General features: G+C 42.2%; 1 long non-coding RNA gene and 1 pseudogene across 1 annotated transcript; one reads left to right on the top strand and one right to left on the bottom strand.

Annotated features, from left to right (window-relative positions):
- The first annotated feature begins 10,362 nt into the window (after window positions 1-10,362).
- LOC103787884 (NADH dehydrogenase [ubiquinone] 1 alpha subcomplex subunit 3 pseudogene) lies at window positions 10,363-10,617 on the top strand (annotated as a pseudogene).
- Window positions 10,618-12,623: 2,006 nt separating this feature from the next.
- On the bottom strand, window positions 12,624-20,898 carry LOC118147470 (uncharacterized). The gene is made up of 3 exons (XR_004733900.3): window positions 20,800-20,898; window positions 19,713-19,788; window positions 12,624-13,227 (listed from the first exon to the last, which is right to left on the bottom strand). It is a non-coding gene; the product is annotated as an uncharacterized LOC118147470 (long non-coding RNA).
- Between the last annotated feature and the right edge of the window lie 651 nt (window positions 20,899-21,549).

Genomic DNA, 21,549 nt, shown 5'->3' with positions numbered 1-21,549 from the left:
CATGGCACGAGGCCCTTTCTGAGCAATACAGGCAGGGCAGAGTCTGCCATGATGGAAATCACAGTAACATCATGGATGTGGCGCTGGTTAAAAAAAAAAAAAGCTCTACCCGATGTGCATCGATTACAAGCTGTGGTGGCGAACATCTGTTTTACAGCCCTGAATTGCATTCGTGCAAATATTTATCATCCATCCCCTGCCTAATCCACAAAATGGAAAAACAAACCAAAGGGAAACCTCCAGAGGATGTGGAGTCTTGCCAATTGTTGTGCTCTTTGGGTTTAATATACCCAAATCTTAGCAATCCCAGGATTTCCAGTAATCTGGAATATCCGCTACTCTGTCCTGAAAGCCCTCTTCCAGCCGTGGGCCACCCAACTTGGGTTCGCTCAATTTCTCCTTTCACCTGCAGGTGGCAGCATGAGTGCCGATCGCTGTCGGGCTCAGGAGTGGGAGCCCAATAGAGTAATTTAGGGGTGGAGGTGAGATTGGGGTTAGACACAGAAATAAGATCACATGAACTCCGACTTCGGATGGAACACGTCATCCATTAAACCCTCGAGCAGAGCTCAACTGGAAACTCCACCCGAGCAGACGTCATGGGCCCTGGAGCCTGGCGGCGCAGGGCCACCCTGGGCGGGGCGGGGCGGGGCGGGGCGGGCGTGCGGTTTGCCCGCCTGTGCTGAAGCCTCCGCCGGCCCGAGGTGGGCAGGGCCTGCGGCGGTTTCCTGCGTGGGTATCTGTCCCTTCGCGGCCGTACTGCCAGCGCCAGGGCCGGCCCAAGGCCTTACAGAGCTGCACCTTCGGCCACCGAGGACCCGAGCCCGCCGGCCGAGCTCCCGCGCTCTCCCGCCTGGGAACTGCGAGGCCTGCGCTGCACCGCCAAGGGGGGTTGCCTGTGGGCTCCACCAAGCTGACTTCTCCCGTACTGCAGGCCCCTGAAGGAGCGGAGAAATCGACCTGGGTCTGCAGCTGAGGGACAGGAAGCTTCTTTTTTTTTTTGAGACAGAGTCTTGCTCTGTTGCCAGGCGCCAGGCTGGAGTGCAGTGGCACAATCTCGGCTCACTGCAACCTCCACCTCCCGGGTTCAAGCAATTCTCCTGCCTCAGCCTCCCAAGTAGCAGGGATTACAGGCACGCACCACCACGCCCAGCTAATTTTTGTATTTTTAGTAGAGAGGGGGTTTCACCATGTTGGCCAGGATGGTCTCCATCTATTGACCTGGTGATCCGCCCACCTCGGCCTCCCAAAGTGCTGGGATTACAGGCTTGAGCCACCGCGCCCGGCCAGGAAGCTTCTTTAGTCCTGACAGCGTGCGGGTTATTTTGTTCCTTACCTTTCCTGCGCAGGGACCTGTCCTCCCCCGTCTCATTCCATGCCTTCTCTCCTCCTCTTGAAGGATGCTAATCACATTCAAGCCAAAATATTAGACACTTTTCTGTGGCCTTCCTCAGGAATTCTTGCATTTGTTAAAATGGAACTGGATACAACTTCATAGATATAAGGGTGTAATTTCAGACATGTGCTTTTCTTTCTAGGACTCTTAAAATTTCACTTCATAACTCACAAAATTGGCTCATGCCTTACAACTATCTGTGGCTGAGAGTCAAGTCGGACTTCCTAGTAAAACTTCTTCTCTTAGGTGAAGCATAGAGCTGTGGCCTTATTAACCTGAACAGCAATTGGGAGCCTCAAAATAGAAAAAGCAAAACTCAGAAACATTTATTTATTTGTGTATTTATTTATTATTAAGATAGAGTCTCACTCCATCACCCAGGCTAGAGTGCAAGGGCATAATCTCGGCTCACTGCAACCTCCTCCTCCCAGGTTCAAGCAATTTTCCTGCTTCAGTCTCCTGAGTAGCTGGGACTACAGGTGCCTGCCACCATGCCTGGCTAGTTTTTTTGTTTTGTATTTTTAGTAGAGACAGGGTTTTGCCACGTCCGCCAGGCTGGTCTTGAACTCCTGGCCTCAAGTGATCCGCCCACCTTGGCCTCCCAAAGTGCTGGCATTACAGGCATGAGCCACCATGCCTGGCCAGAAACTTCTTTAATCAACACTGATTCTCCAGGAATAGCAGTTGCTTTTATTTTGTTACAGGCTTGGGAGACACTCATTACTCATATGGTCTTCAATAGGTAGCTGTTAATCCCTGGTGTTTATAGCCATGATAATGGCCGCTTGTGAACAATGTAGCTGGTGTCCATTGTTCTCCACAGGTACTCCAAGACTAAGAGTCCTTAACTAAATAGATGACACACTCCTCTTAGTTTACCCTCCGTCCCCTTAGTCCCCCACCTCTATGAAAGGAGGTATAATTATTCTCCTGTAAAATTATTTTTCCTCCTACTTTCCTGACTGAATTCAACTGCCTTTCTGTCTACTCAACCTTCTGGTGAAGATTTCTGCCTCCACCTCTCCCAATCTCATCTAATTCCTATAGACTCCTTCTTAGCCTGACCACCCAGGAATGACTGTCTGTCTAGATTATACATTATGAAATTTGATTATAGTTGATTAAACACATTGTTAAATGTTGCCCTGACTTGTTTTCATTCTACTTTCTGAAAGTATAATCTGAACTAGACTGTAAGCTTTGAGATAGCGAGAACCATATTCATTAATCCTAGGCTTAATAAGATGTATCAAAAAGAGACAATAGATATTTGATAGATGAGTATGAAGATGAAACTTTATTGATGAGAATCAGGAAATGTCATCTACTCAATCTTTCCATTAAAGTTTCTTGAGTTCGAACTTTATGCCAGATCCTGTGCTTTAGAGGAAATTAAACATGAGGAGGACATGGTCCTGCCCTGATTTGTAGGAGATAAAGCATTTACACAGCTCATGAGAAGGTGGTATAAATGCCTCAGAGTGCTGGAAGCAGAGCCCTACCATTCAGAGGAGCAAGAAGAGAGTGCTTGTGGCTGGGGGCCAAGGAGAAGTTCACAGAGAAAGCAGCACCGGAATAGGGCCTCGGAGTCTAGGAGGTGTTTTCCGAAGGCAAAGATATTGTGTCAAAGTTAGGCAGAGGGAACAGCAGGAGCAAAATTAGGAGGAGGGGAAATAAGTTGTAAAGTTTATATGGGAAAGCCAAGGAATTCAGTTTGACTTCAGTGATGTAATAAATGTAGTAAGAGATATTTATCAGGAACCTACTGTATGCTGGATATTATATACTTTATATATTTTTTATCTTATCCTCACAATCACACATGAGGTAGATGCTGCTAATACTACCATTTTATGGATGGGGAAGCAGAGGCTCAGATGACTTAAGTAATTTACCCAAGGCTATAGCACTATAAGTTGGGTTTCAACTCTGGAGCCATGCTGTTCCCCCTCCAAGATATGTGTGGGAAGAGAGAAGTAAGATTAGGGAAATTGTTTGGCAGATCCTATTAAATTGTATCTTAAATGTCAGAAGTCGATTTGGTTAAGCAATAGGAAGCCACTGAAGATTATTGAACAGGTAAGTGACCCAACTAAAGTCAAACTTTAGGAAGATTGGTAAGATGGATTGGAGAGAACAGAGACAGATGAGGAGGAGGAAAGACCAAGTAGGAAGTGAATGCAAATGGGAGGTAAAACTGTTGACTCCATTCACAGTCTGAATGCAGCAGTGAGAATCCAAAGGAAGAAACTGTCATGGGAGACATGTCAGAAGTAGATTCTTTAGGGCTTGGTGACTTGGTGAAGTGGAGGGTGAAGGAAAGTGTTGGTAGTGATGCCAAGGCATCAAGCTGAATCCTGAGGAGATGCAGCGCTGTGGTCAGGTGGGAGGAGGCAGGCTGAGCTGTTTCCAGATGGCTCCTTTTGGTTGCTTAGTCATGTTGGTGGAAATGCCCTGGACTATATTTTGGTGAACATGTACAACAGACAAGGGAGATGCAGGTCTGGAACATGGGGAAAGTTCCATAGGCATGAAGTTATCAGATCTGGGAATCTTCACAGTGAAGCCAAGGGAGAAGGCACCTAGGGAGTGAGAGTAAAGAGAGGAAAAGAAAGAATCTAGATGGAACCTTGGGGAGGGATTTTATTCAGGGAGCAGGAGGAAGACAGGTCACAGAAGACAGGAGAACGACCAGTCAGAGAGGAGTGAGACTGCGAGGATATCAGGAAAGCTAATGGGAGAACATTTTAAGGCAGAGGGTAGTCACCAGTGTCAAAGTACTGTAGAAGTCAAGGAGGATGAGGACCGAATTGCTTTAGCATCTAAGGGGTCACTGGATATAACGCTAGGGGATGAGACAAATACATTATGGCTCATGTATGTGATAGAATATTCCACAGCCACTAAAAGGTTTGCAAAGAACAGGGATTTGGCAGAGTTGAGGTAGTTTATAACATAATGTTAAGTAAAGAAAGAATGAGGAAAGAAGGAAAGAAAAAGAAAAAATAAAAGTGTAGGAGAGAATACAATTATGTCTGTAAAACATCATTCCAAGTTTATTTTGTCTGCATACCTTTGAAACACAAACAGAATATTAACATATACTAGGGAGTTTTCCTTTGTTCTCTGCCAGGCTCTTGTGCTTTTATTGAGTGAAGCAAGGTTATGAGCAGAGCCATGGAATTGGAATTTGGAAGACTGCATTGCTTGAAATTAGAAAGGGCCTGGAGCTACTTGCATGAAGGATCAGGGAAGACCAGGAAGAGGGTAGCAAGGGGTAGGAGTAAAGGTGTTGTGAAGAAGGCAGAACAGCAAGCATGGCGAGGGCAGAGTTTGGGAGTGAGTCAGAGAAGGGAGACACTGGCTGGGTTAGTGAGACCTGGAGGACACGAATGTAAAGGTCTTTTGTGCTGGTGTTTGCCAGACTTAAACAATGTGATTCTTTGTGCTCTGTGTGTGAAAAACTAAGGAAAAAAGCCTAAATTTATTTTTAGTGACTTTTTAAATGTTGAATAGATGATTCACTTTTTTAAAAAGCATTCATAATGGATAATTTCAAAACCTATACAAAAGCAGAGAAAATGTTTTAATGTACCTAATTCACTCATCATTTGACTTTAACAATTACTCATGCATGGCAATCTGTTTCACCTATACCCCCACTTATTTCCCCCACCCCATTAGTTTGAAACAGTCATTCCATCTATAAATATTTCAATAGCTATATCTAAAATAAATGTTCCTTATGTAAACATAGTACTATTATCACACTTTATCAATAACAATAGTTTCTTAGTATTACTAATAAACATTCAGGATTTTCAGATTCCTGATTATCTGTCTTATAACTTTTGTACAGTTTATTTAAATTGGAATCCACACAAAGTTCACCTTTTGCAATTGGTTAATCTAGCTTATGAACATCTTTTTAAGTTATAGATTCCCCTTTCATCTCTTTTATTGTTCTTTGAATTTTTTTTTTTTAAGAAATTCACAGTCTGAATTTTGTTGATGTTTCCATGGTGATATTTAATATGTTCTTCTATCCCTGGTATGTCCTGTAAGTTAGTAGCTTTATCTCTGGCCAGATTGTGGGTAGTTTTTATTTTATTCTTTATATCTTTTTATATTTTCTAAGTTTTCCACTATCATTCCTTAATTTTATATTCAGAATTTATGAAGTAAAACAAAGTTGAAGATGACTTTAGTAGAAAGCTGCTTTGAAAGAATGGCTTTAGAAGTTAATTAACAGAAGGACAATTGGTGAAATTATAATAAAGCCTATGGTTTAATTAATAGTATTGTCTGAATGTTAATTTCCTATATTTGATAAATATCCTATGGTTATTTAACATGTTAACATTTGGGGAAGCTGGACAAAGGATATTTGGGGACTCTTCAGTTTTTCGCAACCTTTTTAAAAAAAACTGAAATTTCAAAATAACAACGTTAGAAAAAAGAAAGAGGAATTTTAGTACAGTGTTAGAGACTGAAACTAGACTATGGAAAGTTAAGAAACAAAGAGGAGAAAGAAAAGGTAACCTGTTGGAAACAGTGACCATTAAAAAAATGGAAAGAAATTAGGAAGTAGCTGAAAGAAGTGGTATGATTAATATTATTTTTGATTTTTTTATTTTGTTTTTGAGGCTTGGAAAAAAATAATAAAATGATAAATAAATTTTAAAAAAAGAAAAAAAAGCCGGGCGTGGTGGCTCACATCTGTAATCCAAGCACTTTGGAGGCCAAGGTGGGCGGATCACCTGAGGTCAGGAGTTCAAGCCTGACCAACATGGTGAAACCCCGTCTTTAAAAAAAAAAAAAAAAAAAAAAAAAAAGATTTTAAGGTTTTTGAGCTTGTAGGCAAAATAAGCCAGAGACTTTTGAAGATATACAAAGTTAATAAAATTATGTATATGCATGTTAAATGCTCTGTAAGAAGTTGTTTTTTTTTTTTTTTTTTTTAAATGATATAATTGGTATCATAAGAAATGGGATCCAGAACAGAGATGGGTTTTCCTGGACAAGAAAATTAAAACACCACCTCTTCCTCTGAACATAAGAAACTCCAAAGTAGAGAGAAACAGAGTTGAGGTAGTAGATGCCTGAAGACTTTTCACTTTACCAGCAAATTGAGGTGACATCCTTGGCTGATGATAAGAGGCACTGGGATGGAGCTAAAGACTCATGGAGCCTGGAGAATTCCTTACAAGGGCTGGGAGGGAAGCAACAGGAAGCCAACTCCAGATGGATAACCATGGAAGCAGGAAGAGCCCAGATGGGGTTGGGGAGTGGGAACACTTACCGGGTCCTGTGGTACAGTTATGACACTTTTTCTAGCAAAACTTGGCAATCCTGAAGTGAGCAGATGGTGGGTGACCTAGAGTGAGTGTTGCCATTGGGGACACCGGCAGATAAAAGGGTCAAGTGTCCCAAGGATGTTAGCAAGGGCAGTGCAGAGTAGCTGATGTGGGTCCAGGCTGGGCGGGACAGTGAAGGAGGCCAGGAATGTCTTTGGTCCCATGTGGTTATATCAGCCACCATGCCATTGACCTTCATATATTGGGTTCTTGGAAATTCTTTGTTTAGCCAAGGAAGATAGTTATTTCAGCATAGGCCAAGCCAGAGAATGATAGAGTGAGGGTTTACCTGTTTTTATAGATTGTTCCTCCTCTTGCAGCTCTAACTTATCTGGCTGAGCCACCAGTGGGACAGTAATGGCGCCAAAGAAATGAGTCTCCCTTCTCCTCTGGGGCTTCACCCACAGTCTGACATTCTTGGCACCAATTGCTTTCTCAGGTGGGGAGAATGTGAATTGCTTCTCCTAGGTATAACATCTTTTCTATTCAGCAAGGTCCAATCACAAGTCAGTTCTTTGATATTTCAGGTGGATTCTGGGAGCGAACTGGCCAAGGACTTAGAAAAGCTAACCCACACTCACTCCTCGAGTACAAAGGCATCCTATATGTTAGAAACACATGCTTCATTCTGTAACCACTACTTTCAGCCCTTTCAGGAGGGTGACTTTGAGAAATCAATCTTCATGAGAAAGCGAAGAAGAGGTAATTGAAGGCAGGACTGTGTTTCCAAAAAGATGGTGTATTAGTTTCCTATGGCTGCCATAACAAAGTACCACAAACCGGGTGACTTAGAAGTTTACTGACTTACAGTTTTGAAGGCCAATAGACTGAGATCAGGGTGTCAACAGGACCGCTTCCTTCTATTGGCATTGAAGGATCTGTTCCAGACTCTCTCCTTGGTTTGTAGATAGATAGCCATTTCTCCCTACTTTCCTTTTCATCATCTTCCCTTTATGCTTGTCCATGCTGGTATGTCCAAATATCCCCCTTCTAGTAGATTAGAGTCCACCTTATCACCTCATCCTAACCTAACTAATTACATCTGCAATGATCCTATTTCCACATAAAGTTACATTCTGAGGTACTGGGGGTTAGGAATTCAACCTATGAATTTTAGGGGATAGATTATTCAATCCACGACAGATGGATTGGCATAGTCTCTTCTTTCTCTTCCCTGGCCACTTACCTCCTATAGGCTTTCACTACCATCTTTGTGAGATATTGAAATTGCCTTCCTTGAATCCCTGCCTCATGTCCTTCAACCTCCAGTCCACCTTGCATATGCCTGTCAAATTCATCTTTCTAGAATTTCCACTTCTATCATGCATCTTGATTACAAACCATCCGTGGCTCTCCATTGTCTAATGAAGTGGTTCCAAAACTTGCCAGTTTATTGGACTCATGTGGAAAGTTTAAAGGCATATAGGCTCCTGGGCCCTTCTCTGATATTCTGATTTATAAAGTCTGGAGTAGGGTCTCTGGCATTGAAAACAAATATCTAGATGACTTTGATCATGGGATCCACTGATATAAAGAAGAAATTCAAATTCTCCACACTCTGGTTGAAGTTTACTCTTCCACTTCATTATTCTAGAATGCTTTGCCTACCTACCAGCTGCCAACTTGCTGTGATGATCCTGCTTCAGTGTCATCTTCGTATTGGACACCTTAGGAGGTGCTCCCTCCTCTCCTCCTCCAACTGGCTCTTCTCCTGCTCTCCTCACACCTTTTCTTTGAAGTCTCCCACCACTCCAACCCATTGTCACCTCCCACTTCTTCATCTCCTGTATCTTCCTGTCTATGTTACTGCCTAGGCAGAGCGCTCCACCTTCTGAAGGTTCATAGGTCATAGAATCCCAGGGCTGGGAGGGCCCTGGACTTCCTATGTGTCTCAAAGGTCTTCCAAGTTCCGAAGAGGAAACTGAGTCCCCTACATGATATGTTCAGGGCCATGCAGTGGTATAGCTGGGAAATGGTTCAGGGTGTAACTCCAAACAAGAGGATTGTATAAGATGCTTAGGCTTCTACATCTCCTCTCTCACTCCACACAGCCAGGTGATTGTCCGCTCCTCCAGGGAACTGGGGCAATTGTCTTCTCTGCAGAGGCTGACTGAAGAGGCCAGGGAGTTGGGGACTTGGGATGGCAAAGGGCAGAGCAGAAGCACTGTATTTAAAGAGCAATATTGGCCGGGCACGGCGGCTCAAGCCTGTAATCCCAGCACTTTGGGAGGCCAAGACGGGTGGATCACGAAGTCGAGAGATCGAGACCATCCTGGTCAACATGGTGAAACCCTGTCTCTACTAAAAATATAAAAAATTAGCTGGGCATGGAGAATTGCTTGAACCCAGGAGGCGGAGGTTGCGGCGAGCTGAGATCGCGCCATTGCACTCCAGCCTGGGTAACAAGAGCGAAACTCCGTCTCGAAAAAAATAAAAAAAGAGCAATATTAAGTAAAAGTTCACAAGCTGAGCAGGCTCCCCTCCTTACAGTGCACCATCATCAGGAATACCTAAAACAGGAAACAGAGTCACTTCTATCTGGAGAAACTGACCACTCTAAGAGAAAATACTGACAGAAAGGACTCATCAACAAACGTGCTGGGTCCCCACCTAATCATCCTATATATAGCAGGCAAGACTTGACAATCAGCAAGCCCTGTGCACATGCATGAACGGTTCATCAGCCTTTTCGCTTCTCACTTTTACCTGTGCGTAAACAGTCATGGATCACCAGGGACCACAACAAATAAACAAAAAGCAAAGGGAAGTTCTAAAGTCCAGAGAGAAGCATAAAAAAGAAAAATAGTTTACATACAAAGAACCAAGAGGCCGAATAACATAGGACTTTCCAATAGCAACTTGAAGAATTAAAAGACCATGGACCAATACTTTTGATATACTGAAGAGAGTAGTTTCAACTTAGATTTTTCTTACACAGACAAACCATCCATAAAGTCTGAGTTTAGACAAATTCAGACATGCAAAAATGCTTATCTCCTGTGCATTCACTCTCAGAAAGATACCAGAGCATGTGAGGCTCAAAAATGATTAAACCAGGAAAGAGGAAGATTGGGATCCAGTAAATACGGGATTCGACATAGGAGAAGACATTCAGAATAATCACAGGGAAGGGAAGTTCCAGGACGGCTGTCTAGCAGGCCTCAAGAAGAAACAATCCAGTTTGTAGCAGGAGAGGTACAGGACTCCATGGGGAATGAAAATAAAATAACAGATGAATCATCAGATACATTTGAATATGTGGAAAATTATATCAAGAGGCTGTTAGAGAATATGGGAAGTAATCTTAGAAACAAAGAAGCTAAACGTAAAAATACAAGAGGACAGAGGACTGCCCTGAAGCATGTAGTCATGAAAAATAAATGAGCTGATGGGTTCCTGATGTGTTTGACTGTATTGAGAGGAGTTTTATGTGGGAATTTGGGGAATGAAATTGAGATGAAGAAAGGTAGGCAATTATTAAGTCCTGGAAAAACAGTAAATTGTACAAGAAAGGAAATGTAATCATTGTACACTATGTGGCTCAGCTGCAAATAATAATCTATATTAAAAATAATGTTGGTCCTCGCTGCTGTCGCCACCGAGACCAAGATGACCGCAAGACTCTGCGCCCTTCTCAAGAATGCCTGGGCCAAGGGGCCAGTCCTGGTCGTGTCCTTCTTCATTGGGAGCCTCACTGTAATTCTGCCCCCAATCAGCCCCTACTTCAAGTACTCTGTTATGATCAACGAGGCCACGTCCTACAACTACACAGTGCCTGTCTGCCCTGATGGGAACATGCCTGATGTACCCAGCCACCCCCAGAAACCCCAGGGGCCCCGCCTGGAGTGGCTGAAGAACCTGTGACCACCTCCCCTGGCTCCCAATAAAAATGTGAAACACCCTCCCAAAAATGTCAAGAATAAAATAAATTTAAACAAAAATGGAAATATAACTATATTGGGAAGATTAGTGCAGGAAAATTGTGCGTGTGTGTTTCAGTTATATTGTTTCTCAGCCATAAGCTCACTTTTTTACAGTCTGTGATGCTGGGGCTGGAACTCCGCAAACCACATTTCTTCCTTGCTGGCTGTCTCCATGTTAGACTCATACAGATGGAAATTAGAGGGTTGCTGCAGAGGTGAAGGAGAAAAGAACTTATATCTTCCTGTCTGTTTACTTCTCTCTCAGTGTTCATTCATTCGTTTATTCAACAAATACTTATTTAAAGACTATCGTCTGGCCCGGCACTATTCTAGGTGTTTACCTTCCAGTAGGGAAAGAGAAATAATCCGCAATATACAGAAAGAAATAAATAAAGTATATGGCATTATGTGGAAAAAAAGAACAAAAAGGATTAAGGGACATTGGGAGTGCGTGGGTGAGGTGTATTAATATTTTATTTTATTTTAATTTTTTGAGATGGAGTCTCACTCTGTTGCCTAGGCTGGAGTACAGTGGCACAATCTTGGCTCACTTCAATCTCTGCCTCCTGAGCTCAAGTGATCCTCCCACCTCAGCCTCCCGAGTAGCTGGGACCACAGGTGCCTGTAACCTGCCTGGCTAATTTTTGTATTTTTAGTAGAGACAGAGTTTTGCTATGTTGGCCAGGCTGGTCTCAAACTCCTGACCTCAGGTGATCCACCCACCTGGGCCTCCCAAAGAGCTGTGATTATAAGTGTGAGGCACCATGACTGGCCTATAATTTTATTTTTATTTATTTTTTTGTGACGGAGTCTCACTCTGTCACTCAGGTTGGCATGATCTTGGCTACTGCAACCTCCGCCTCCTGGGTTCAAGCAATTCTCCTGGCTCAGCCTCCTAAATAGCTAGGACTACAGGCACCCACCAGCACACCTGGTTGATTTTTGTATTTTTTATTAGAGTTGAGGTTTTATCATATTTACCAGGCTGGTCTTGAATTCCTGACCTCAAGCAATCTGCCCGCCTCAGCCCCCCAAAGTGCTGGGATTACAGGCATGAGCCACTGTGCCCAACCTATTTTTAAATTGCAATTAATTATTATTACTATTTTGAGACGAAGTCTCGCTCTGTCACCTAGGCTGGAGTGCAGTGGAGTGATCATAGCTTACTGAAGACTCAGCCTCCTGAACTCAGGTGATCTTGCATCTGTCTCCCAAGTAGCTAGGACTATAAGTGTGCACCCCCATGCCTGGCTAATTGTTTATTTTCCTTTGTTGCAGAGATCCAGTCTCACTATGTTGCCTAAGCTGATCTCGAATCCCTGGCTTCAAGCAATCCTCTCACCTTAGCCTCCCAGAGTATTGGAATTACAGATGTGACCTACTGTGCTGAGCCTTATTATTTTTATTGACACAAAATAGATGTACATGTTTTCAGTGTATATGCAATAATTTATCACATTCCTATAACTTGTAAAGAGAAAATCAGTGTAGTTGGGTTATCTATCACCTTAAATATCTGTCTTTTCTTTATGCTTTTCTTTCTGATCACTTTGGGTAGTGTGGACATTTTAACAATATTTCTGCTAGAAGCAATTATTCTCTTACAGCTATTTTGAAATAGACCATAGATTATTATAAACTATAGCCACTCTACTGATTTATCAAACACTTGGTCTTATTTCTTCTATCAAACTGCATATTTTTACCTATCAATCAACCTCTTTTTATCTCTCTCACCCGCTAGTTTCCTGGCCTCTCGTAACAACCAATCTATTCTCTGTCTTCATTAGATCCACTTTTTTAGTTCCCACATATGAGTGAGAACATATGATGCTTGTCTTTCTGTGCCTGGCTTATTTAAGAAGAACATGGTTTTGGCTTTGTGGTTTCATGGTTTGCCCATCACATTAATTTTCCGTGTTGAATGACACTCTTTTGGTCGTGACAGAAACCCAACTCGAATTTATTTGTAAAAGAAACAGAAACAGGATGCCTGCTCAGATTGCGTAAGTTTGAATACCAACTCTACGTGGTCTTTGGCATATTACTTAACCTCTAAAAGCCTCTGTTTCCTCATCTGGAAAATGGTACCCATGTTCTCTGGAGATTGTTATGGGAGTTGAATAAGATAAGAAATGGGCCTAGCACATGTTAATCACTTGATACATGGTGCTCGTCTCAGCAGTAATTGAGTAGTAGCTGTCACCCGAGGAGTGGAGGAAGTTGTGTTGTTAGCATGTTATTCCTAGAGGAAGTTGGACGGCAGGGAGTGAGGCGGACCTTTTCTTTCTCACATGTGCACACCCTGTGAACTCCACCATGACCTGCTGTAAGAATTGCTGGTGTAGACAGCCATCCTGCTAACACCCTCCTCTACCATGAGTCCCCCATGGAGCACAAGAGGACATGAGTGACTATTTCTTGACTAATGATCAGGCCACTATAGCCAGAGTCCAGCAGAACCTCAAACTCCATCAGCAGTGAAGGGAGATTTTGCCACAGGTTGTTGGGGCAGCCAAGAGTTCTCCAGTTTGAGAGAGTGGTTTCAGATCTGCTGAGACACAAAAAATCACGTAAGACACCTCTGAGAGTTTAGGTCAGTTCATTCTACTGAGGGTACAATTGCACATTATATTTATGTCCTATGCCCATCTTTTGTCTTTTGTGTTTTCAAATCAAATCCATTTTGAGGGGAGCATTTAACATCTAGTTAAAATAGATTATGAAAAAAACAGCCAAAGTCCAGTAAAAAACCTCTTGGGAAATGACCTCAGTCTCTAGTTTGTAGATCTTCACTGCTCTTATTAAATGTTCAAAGAAGTTTTTGTTTTTTGTTTGTTTTTTTTAGGGATTAGTATGCACATGAATTAGGGAGTATTCCTAAAATTGGGAAAAAGGAAGAAAGCAGTTAGGCAGAGGGAGAACTTGGCTGTGATGTTGTCACAAAGCCCTCAGTGCCTCCCATAGCGAGTGATGAAGCTAGGCTTGGCTCTCAGAGTTGTGCAGAGCTGGGGTTAGGAAGGTCCAGCCTCTTGCTTATAGCCATTACTGGACAGTGAATAAAAAGAGAAAAAAAAAAGAAGGCCTGGCCTTAGCCCGGCCTCAACAACCCCCACCCCAGCCCCCACACTATCTAACTGGATAGACATTAGATGTTATGTTCTAAGGATCTTAATGAAATAGTTGTTGAAACGTATCTGAGATGCAGTAAATTTTGGTCTGCAGAATCAAGTCAACATTGCCTCAGTCAGAATTTGTGATGAACGTGTACGAATAGTCAGATCTCGCTTGAGACAGCCTAGTTTGAAAATATACACAGGTTCAGAAGGGACACACTGTTTCTCACCAAGTCCTAGGTTAGGCGATGTCAGTGTAAGGTGATTGCTCCTCCTAGGCTCCAGGTCTGTAGCTGAGGCAAAGCTGCCACTTGTGTGAATAGTGGAGGCTGGCTTTGGACTTATGATCCAAGCAGACAGGTTTTTCCCAAGTATGGTTAACTGGTCACAAATGGTCACACCCTGTATAACCCATTTGTGTTTTTTTCTGACCAAAATAAAACTTTCCATTAAAATTGAACAGCAACGAAACAATTTCTAATCTCTACCTTATGCACAATCTGCAATTCAGCACAAGATTTAAAGAGATAGAAGCATCTTTTAGGATTTTGTTTTTGTTTTTTTCCCACCCATCTGCTTCAATAACTGGAAATCTTTGTTTAATCTGATTCCAGGTCTTTCCTTGTGTTTGAGAAAACATTCAGACTGCATCTTCTGTGGCTTCTCCATGTCCCAGTTGCGACTTCAAGAACCCTGATCAATGCCACCAAAGTTGTAATTTAAAGCCTGTGGGAGGCCCATGCTTTCTCTGTATTAGACAGTTATCAGTCCTCATTATCAAACCACTCATCCCCTTTGTTGCTCTGTATAATAGAAAAAGCAGCTTCCTGCTCCTGGTGACTTGGCAAAACACTGAATAAGAGAAAGAGATTACGGCCTTAGCAGGTGTGCACAGCAGGGTCCTTCCCAAACCCCCTCCCCTCTGAGCCTTCTCTAATCAGAAGGAGTCATTGGTTTCCCTTTTCAAAAGGAGCCGGTCTACTTGGCCTTATCCCAAGGTCGAGAGTAGCTCAGTGATTAAATTCAGTGTCAGAACATAGCCGTTCTTCCTGCTGGAACATTTCCAGACGACTTCTACCACAGCCATTAATTTCTTGAAATTAATTTTTCCTTTTATCTAAGCAGTACACGCATAGCTTTAAAAGTTGATGGCAAAAGTCTCCTATGAAAAACAGCAGTCTGCTGCCTCATCCACTCCTACACTCCTTAAGTTTTTTTCTTTGCTGTTTATCTCTTTTTATTCTACATGATATGTGCATATCACTGGTTTGAAGCATCAATTTTAAACTTTATCTTTTGGCTTTCTCATGAACTACAAGAGATATAACTTCCTTTCTGTTCTTCACCCCCATTTCCTGCCCCCCTTTCTGCCAATATAGCTGTACTGTATTGTTGCTTTCATTAAATCTAATTTCAGATTTATGTTTTTATTATTCAGATTTATATTATTTTATTTCATTATATTATAATGAAATTATATTATGTAGTCATAATAATATAATATTTTATAATAGTTTATAATATAATATGATATTTAAATGGTCATAATAATATAATGAAACATTGTTCATTGCAGAGCAAAGGAGTATATTTAAATTTTTTATTTTTATAAACTTTTGTATAGTCTTAGTCCTTGCCATTTTCTTAAATTACTTGGTTCCTTTGGGTAGTATCTGAACATGATTATCCCATTGTTAAATAACTTAGCAGATAACTTTTCTGCCTCCATCCTCTTGCTTCAGGCTGACTTGTTGCTCTCGGGAACAGCCGTGCAGCATGACTCCGACTGAGCCTTACCTTCCTCAACCTGGAAATCCCTTTTGACTCTCCCTTATGTTTGGTCTCATTTCCTGGATCCCAAGTCTTTCTCTTTTTGATTTATTGACCCTCTCATTTTCATGGAGCATGTTCTTAAATAACTATTCCTGAGAAAGTGTGCATGGGAGAACAGTTTTCTGAGATTTTTCAAGTCTGTATTTTTTTGTCCTCATACTGGATTGATAATTTGGCTGGGTATAGAATTTTAGACTGAAAATAATTTTTCCTCTTAGAATCTGGAATGCTTTTTTTAAAAATTACATTTAAGAAGTGGCCATTCTTATTCTTAGTTATTTGGATGTAATTTTTTTTATCTTTAGAAATTTCTATTCCTTCCTTGTGTTCTGAAATATGATCATGATATAAGTTATATTCTTTTTCAGGAAACTGATGAGCCCTATTACTCTTTTTGTTTGAAGCATTTTTTCTGATTATTTGTTTGATAAATTTTTTCTTTCAAGTTTTTGTTTTCTTTTTCCAGAATTCTTATTAATTGAATATTGGACTCACTGAATTGATCCTCTAATTTTCCAGCTCATTTTCTTCCCTGTTGTTTGCCTCTTAGCTATTTTGTTTTGTTTTTGGGGAAAATAACATAATTCAAGAAAATAACATAATTCAAGAAAATAAAATAATTCAAGAAAATTCTCTTGAATTTATCTTCCACCCCTCCTATTGAATTTTTTTTTTGACTGTGGCTATCATATTTAATTTCCAACTGCTCTTTTAGGTTTCCTGTTTCTCCTCCTCCTCCTTCTATAGTATCCTCTTCTTGCTGTTATCTTTCCAAAGAATACATACAGTTTTTCCCCTAAAGTTGTTTTTCTTCTTGTTCTTTTCTTCAGGTCCCTTTTCTCTGTCTGTTCTGGCTTTGTTTTTCGCCTTGGGGGTCTTTTCCAAATGTCTGTGGATCCTTAGCCATTCATTAATATTTGAATCAATCACTAAGAAGCTGTTGGGGGCTCTATGGGCAGGAGTAGGGCTTGCTTCTGGTGATCTTCTTTGCAGGACTGTGGTTCTCCGTAGGGGCAGCTCCTGGGCAGTTTGGAAAGCTGTGAGGCTTTTTAGTTATCACAGGTATTGGGGTGCCTACTAACATTTCATATGTGGGAACCAATAATGGTAGTTGGATTGCAGGACAGTTCCACACAACAGAGATTGTCCTGTGTCTAGGGCTGCCACCTAAAGTGCAGGACACTCAGTTAAAATCGAATTTTGGATAAACAACAAATACATTCTTTGTATTAGTATGTCTGAAATATTAGATGTTTATGAGCCAAATCTGGCAACCCTGTTGGGTCCTACTGTATGTCCCACTGCACAGTCATCTAGATGAAAAGCTCTTTACAATGATTTGATTCTTGATATCAGCTCAGCTTCATATATAAATATGAACATTTTTTTCACATGGATTTAATATATCCTGTGATTTTTTAAAATGCAGCTACTATGTAAATTGAGAGGAGACTGGACTTTGTTTTGTTTAGAACCTAACCAAGAGTTGTCACCATTTAGAAAAACATGTCACTGGCACAGCACTGCTCATGATCAAATATGCAGATAATGGTCTGCAGTCATCCCTTTTACCCCGAGGGGTTTCACTCTACTAACTTCGACTTTATTTCAAGATGGCAAATATAAGAAACATGACAAAATCAAATAAAAATGGTATCCGTAATATTCAGTTGAATATGGCCTTCTTTTAAGGTTGAACCTATTCACTGTAAAAAGATGAAAGCATCTAACTACTTCATTATGTCTCCCAGGTATGCTGCCCACGTGCCTACATAGCAAACCATCTTGGACCATGAATTACTTTCTTTTTTTTCTCCTTTGTAAGGACATTATAATTTTTTAAAAAGTGTAAGTTGATTATTTTAACTATGAATTTAATTTCACATAGTAAAAGAGATATTTTAATATTTTTGCTTTAAAAAGAAGGTTAAAGCTACCTGCAACATGGTCAAATCGCAAAATAATTATGCTGCGTGAAAGAAGCCAGACAAAAAGAGGGCATATTGGCTGGGCATGGTGGCTCACACCTATAATCCCAGCTCTTTGGAGGGCTGAGGCAGTGGATCACTTGAGGTAAGGAGTTCAAGACCAGCCTGGCCACAGGGCAAAACTCTATCTCTTCTAAAAATACAAAAATTAGCCAGGTATGGTGGTGAGTGCCTGTAATTCCAGCTATTTGGAAGGCTGAGCAAGCAGAATTACTTGAACCTGGGAGGCAGAGGCTGCAGTGAGAGGAGAGATTATGCCACTGCACTGCAGCCTGGATGACAGAGGAAGATTCCATACAAAAAAAAAAAAGACATTGTATAATTCAATTTTTATAAAATTATTGAAAATGTAAGCTAACCCTATCGTGACAAAAAGAAGATCAGTGATTGCCTGGCAATGGGGACTGGGACAGAGAACAGCAATGAATGGCACAAGGAAACTTTTGGGGGATGGCTGTGTTTTTTAATCTTGATTTTGGTGATCATTTCATGAGTGCATGCCTATGTCAGACATTTCCAAATTGAACATCTTAATCATGAGCACTTTATTGTATATCAATTATACTTCAATAAAACTGTTAAAAAAAAAACAAAAAAGAAGGTGTTGATTCTGATGGGGTTGAGGCCAACTGCTACAGTACAATTGTGCAATGACAGGATTTTTGCACTGAGGCGCTTCCAAATGCCAGTATCTGTAGGATCTGTAGGGCTTTCTTCCAGTGTGATTCAATTTTCTGGATTAAGATCCTCTAGTCTCTTTACTGCAGGATATGAACCTGATTGCAAGCATTTTTGGAAATAAGCAGGGGAAGGGTGAGGGGGTCTCACCATTCAGTGTGCAGACTTTTACTTTCTTCTCTATTTCAAGCCATCTCCTCACCTTCCCTTCCCCTCTTCCTGCTGTCCCCAATCCAGTGCTTCTCTCATTACTGTTAATATTTACAGATCCCCTTCCCCTAGAATACAGGCTTTAAACATGTTTGAATAGGACTCAATTATAAAAACAAAAGATGTGTTTGCGATCTAGATGATCTCTTGGATGACAGAATCATTTGGTTATTAAGTGAAACCAGGACAGACGTCTGGGGAAGGGGATGGCGTTTTAACCTTTTGTGGAGCCATTTCCCCATCAGACAATCCTCTGCTGCCACTGCCAGAGATAACACCAGGTAGGATGTGGCAATCTAGATCTTTTCATACCAGAGTGTCAGGAACCATAGGGCAGGGGCCTGGATGAGATTCAGGTCACATAGTGTCTAGCTTATTCGTGGAGCTTTAAGGTCTTTATAGAAGAGCTCTGCACTGAGATTATCATGAGGCCTGTCAGTGTCTGGGGTCAGCCTGAAGGCAGCATTCTCTGGGTGCTTCTGGCAAGAATCCCCTGTCCTTCATGAAGGCAGCTGTGCTTCTAACACGGTTGCTTTGCAATTGTGTAAGCATGCAGGTATAGGCGGCACGACAGTAGCCACAGGCCTCGCCCTTCTGAGTCACCACTACTTTTTAATCCATTTTTTTGGATACAAGTTTCTTTGAGTTCATCTTTGGAATGGAAATGGTGGCAACTACCACTTGTCGCATCCCAGGCACTGCAACAGGCACTTCTCACATATTATTTCACAACAACACTACTGTTTTTATCCCCATTTTACAGATGAGGTGACTGAAACTCTAATAGATGCCCAAAGTCACTGAGCTAGGAAGTGTCAGACACGACCACATCCATGTGGACAGATTCCAAAGCTGGACATTTGACCTGAATCCAAATATTGTTTTCTCCAGAATTCCAGCTGAGAGACTTTTAAGTAGAGCTTGGAGATTAAGGAACAGGTCTTTTAAGGTCATTCTTGCTAGGACTGTGTGAAGACACAGGTGCACACAGGCTATGGTGAAGAGTGGAACCACTTGGCTTCCAGCCTGGAATATAGAGGGACAATATTCTTAATAAATCATCATGGCTGCCACATTTTGGACTTGCTGCCAGGAGACTTGGGTTCAAGTCCCCACTCTGCTGCTACCTCACAGTGTGACCTGGAGTGGTTGCTAGTCTCTCACTGGATACTGGGCCCTGGTAGCCTCATCTGTTAAAGAGGATAACTCACCTTGGGTAAGTCCAAAGTTTTCTCGGCCTTAAAATTCAGGGATTCCATGTGTCACCTCTCCCAGGAGTATCTGCATCTGTGGAATGAAAGACCTTTGGCTGATGTCTCAGAGAAGTATTTATGCAGGTAGGGATTCTTTCCTAATTCATTGGACTCATCCATCTGGAGGAGCTCTCTACCCAAGGACAGCACCTTCTGCCCTAGGCTCTAGCAGCAGAGGGTTAAACAGCAAGCCTTGCCCTGCTCCAGGCAGGAGGGTTGTAGGACTTAATCACGTTTCAGTCTGGCTGTCAGGCTGTGACTCATGGTTGCACTGTGATTATATAAGCACGCAGGAATAGGCTGCATGACAGCAGCCACAGGCCTCGCCCTTCCGAGTCACCACTACTTTTTAATCCTTTTTTTTGGATATAAGTTTCTTTGAGTTCCTCTTTGGAATGGAAATGGAAGCACGATTGTACAGTAGGCAGAACAGGAATTATCCATCAATCAGAGAGAACCCAGCCCTTTAAGAGAAGCTGGAATTAGAATGTGGAATCCCTGAGCCTTGAGCCGGCCTGGGCAAGCCCCCGTTTATGCTCTCCCTGCCACCCTCCTTCCCTCCTGCCTGTGTGCTCCACTTCTTCTGCTGAGACTTCCCCAAGGTACATCACTCCCACCAGGAGCCTCAGGCAGGAAAAAAAGGCCCAGAGAAGGGACTGTCCCTGCAGACGTTCACTGAGTGTGTGTGAGGGTTGGGGGCAGGAATAGGAGTGCCAGGAGTCTGCCTCTGGAGCAATGCCTCCCACAGTATTTCTGTAAGTGAAAGCATAGAAATCTGCTTCTCAGATTCCTCCAATCACCATGCACAGGTCAATCCCTCAGCTGTCATTCCAAGGGAAACCCAGAACTTAGATTTGAGCTTTCTCACCATCTCCATGGCGGTTATCTCCACTGCCAAAGGGTTTGTTCCACCTCTGAGTTTACCGTTTCCTTCCTGCTTCCTCCTGGCGGTGGTGGCGTCCTGTTGAAGCTTACCTTCCCATCTGCGTTTGCATCCACTCGCTAAAAACTATAAGAGAAAACAAGAAAATAAATGCTTCCTCACCTCATTTAATCCACGGTTCTTTTTTCTTCCTGCTTACAAATTTCTTGAACTTGTGTTTCTGTCCTGTTGCCTCCACTTCTTCATCTCCCATTTGTGTCTGATTCAAGAGGGCAATGAAGTGTCCTTGTGGTCCTGGTGACCTTCTCATCTCTCAATCCCAAGGCCTTTTTTTAGTCTTCATCCAATTTAACCTCTTGGCAACATGTGACATGCTGCCAGCCAGCTGCTCCCTCTTTCTAATGCTGTCTCCTCTTGGCTTCTGTGACCTATCTCTTTACCACACTGTCTGTTTCTCCAATGCCCTCTTCTTGGTCTCTTTTGACAGCTTCTCTTCCCTGGCCCGCATGCTACCTATATGGTGTATATCCTCATGTATTTGTAAGTAAGCAGGTATTTATTTCCTGTCTCCTTCCCAAGAGGATTTAAATAGGTGGCACAAATACACACTACACTAGGATAATAAAATAGGGAATAAGATGCAAGTGATGGAGAATTAAGAGTAAATTGGCTGGGTGCAGTGGCTCACACCTTAATCCTAGCACTTTGGGAGGCTGAGGCGGGAAGATCAGTTGAGATCCGGAGTTTGAGACCAGCCTGGATGACATGGCAAAACCCTGTCTCTACTAAACATACAAAAAATAGCCAGTTGTGGTGGTGCATGCCTGTAGTCCTAGCTACTCAGGAGGCTGAGGCAGGAGAATTGCTTGAACCCGGGAGGCGGAGGTTGCAGTGAGCCGAGATTGTGCTACT

The sequence above is a fragment of the Callithrix jacchus genome, chromosome 14, assembly GCF_049354715.1.
Source record: "Callithrix jacchus isolate 240 chromosome 14, calJac240_pri, whole genome shotgun sequence".
Taxonomy (NCBI): Eukaryota; Metazoa; Chordata; class Mammalia; order Primates; family Cebidae; genus Callithrix; species Callithrix jacchus.
The sequence above is the reverse complement of the archived record's forward strand: the minus strand, read 5'-3'. Positions and strand labels throughout refer to the sequence as shown.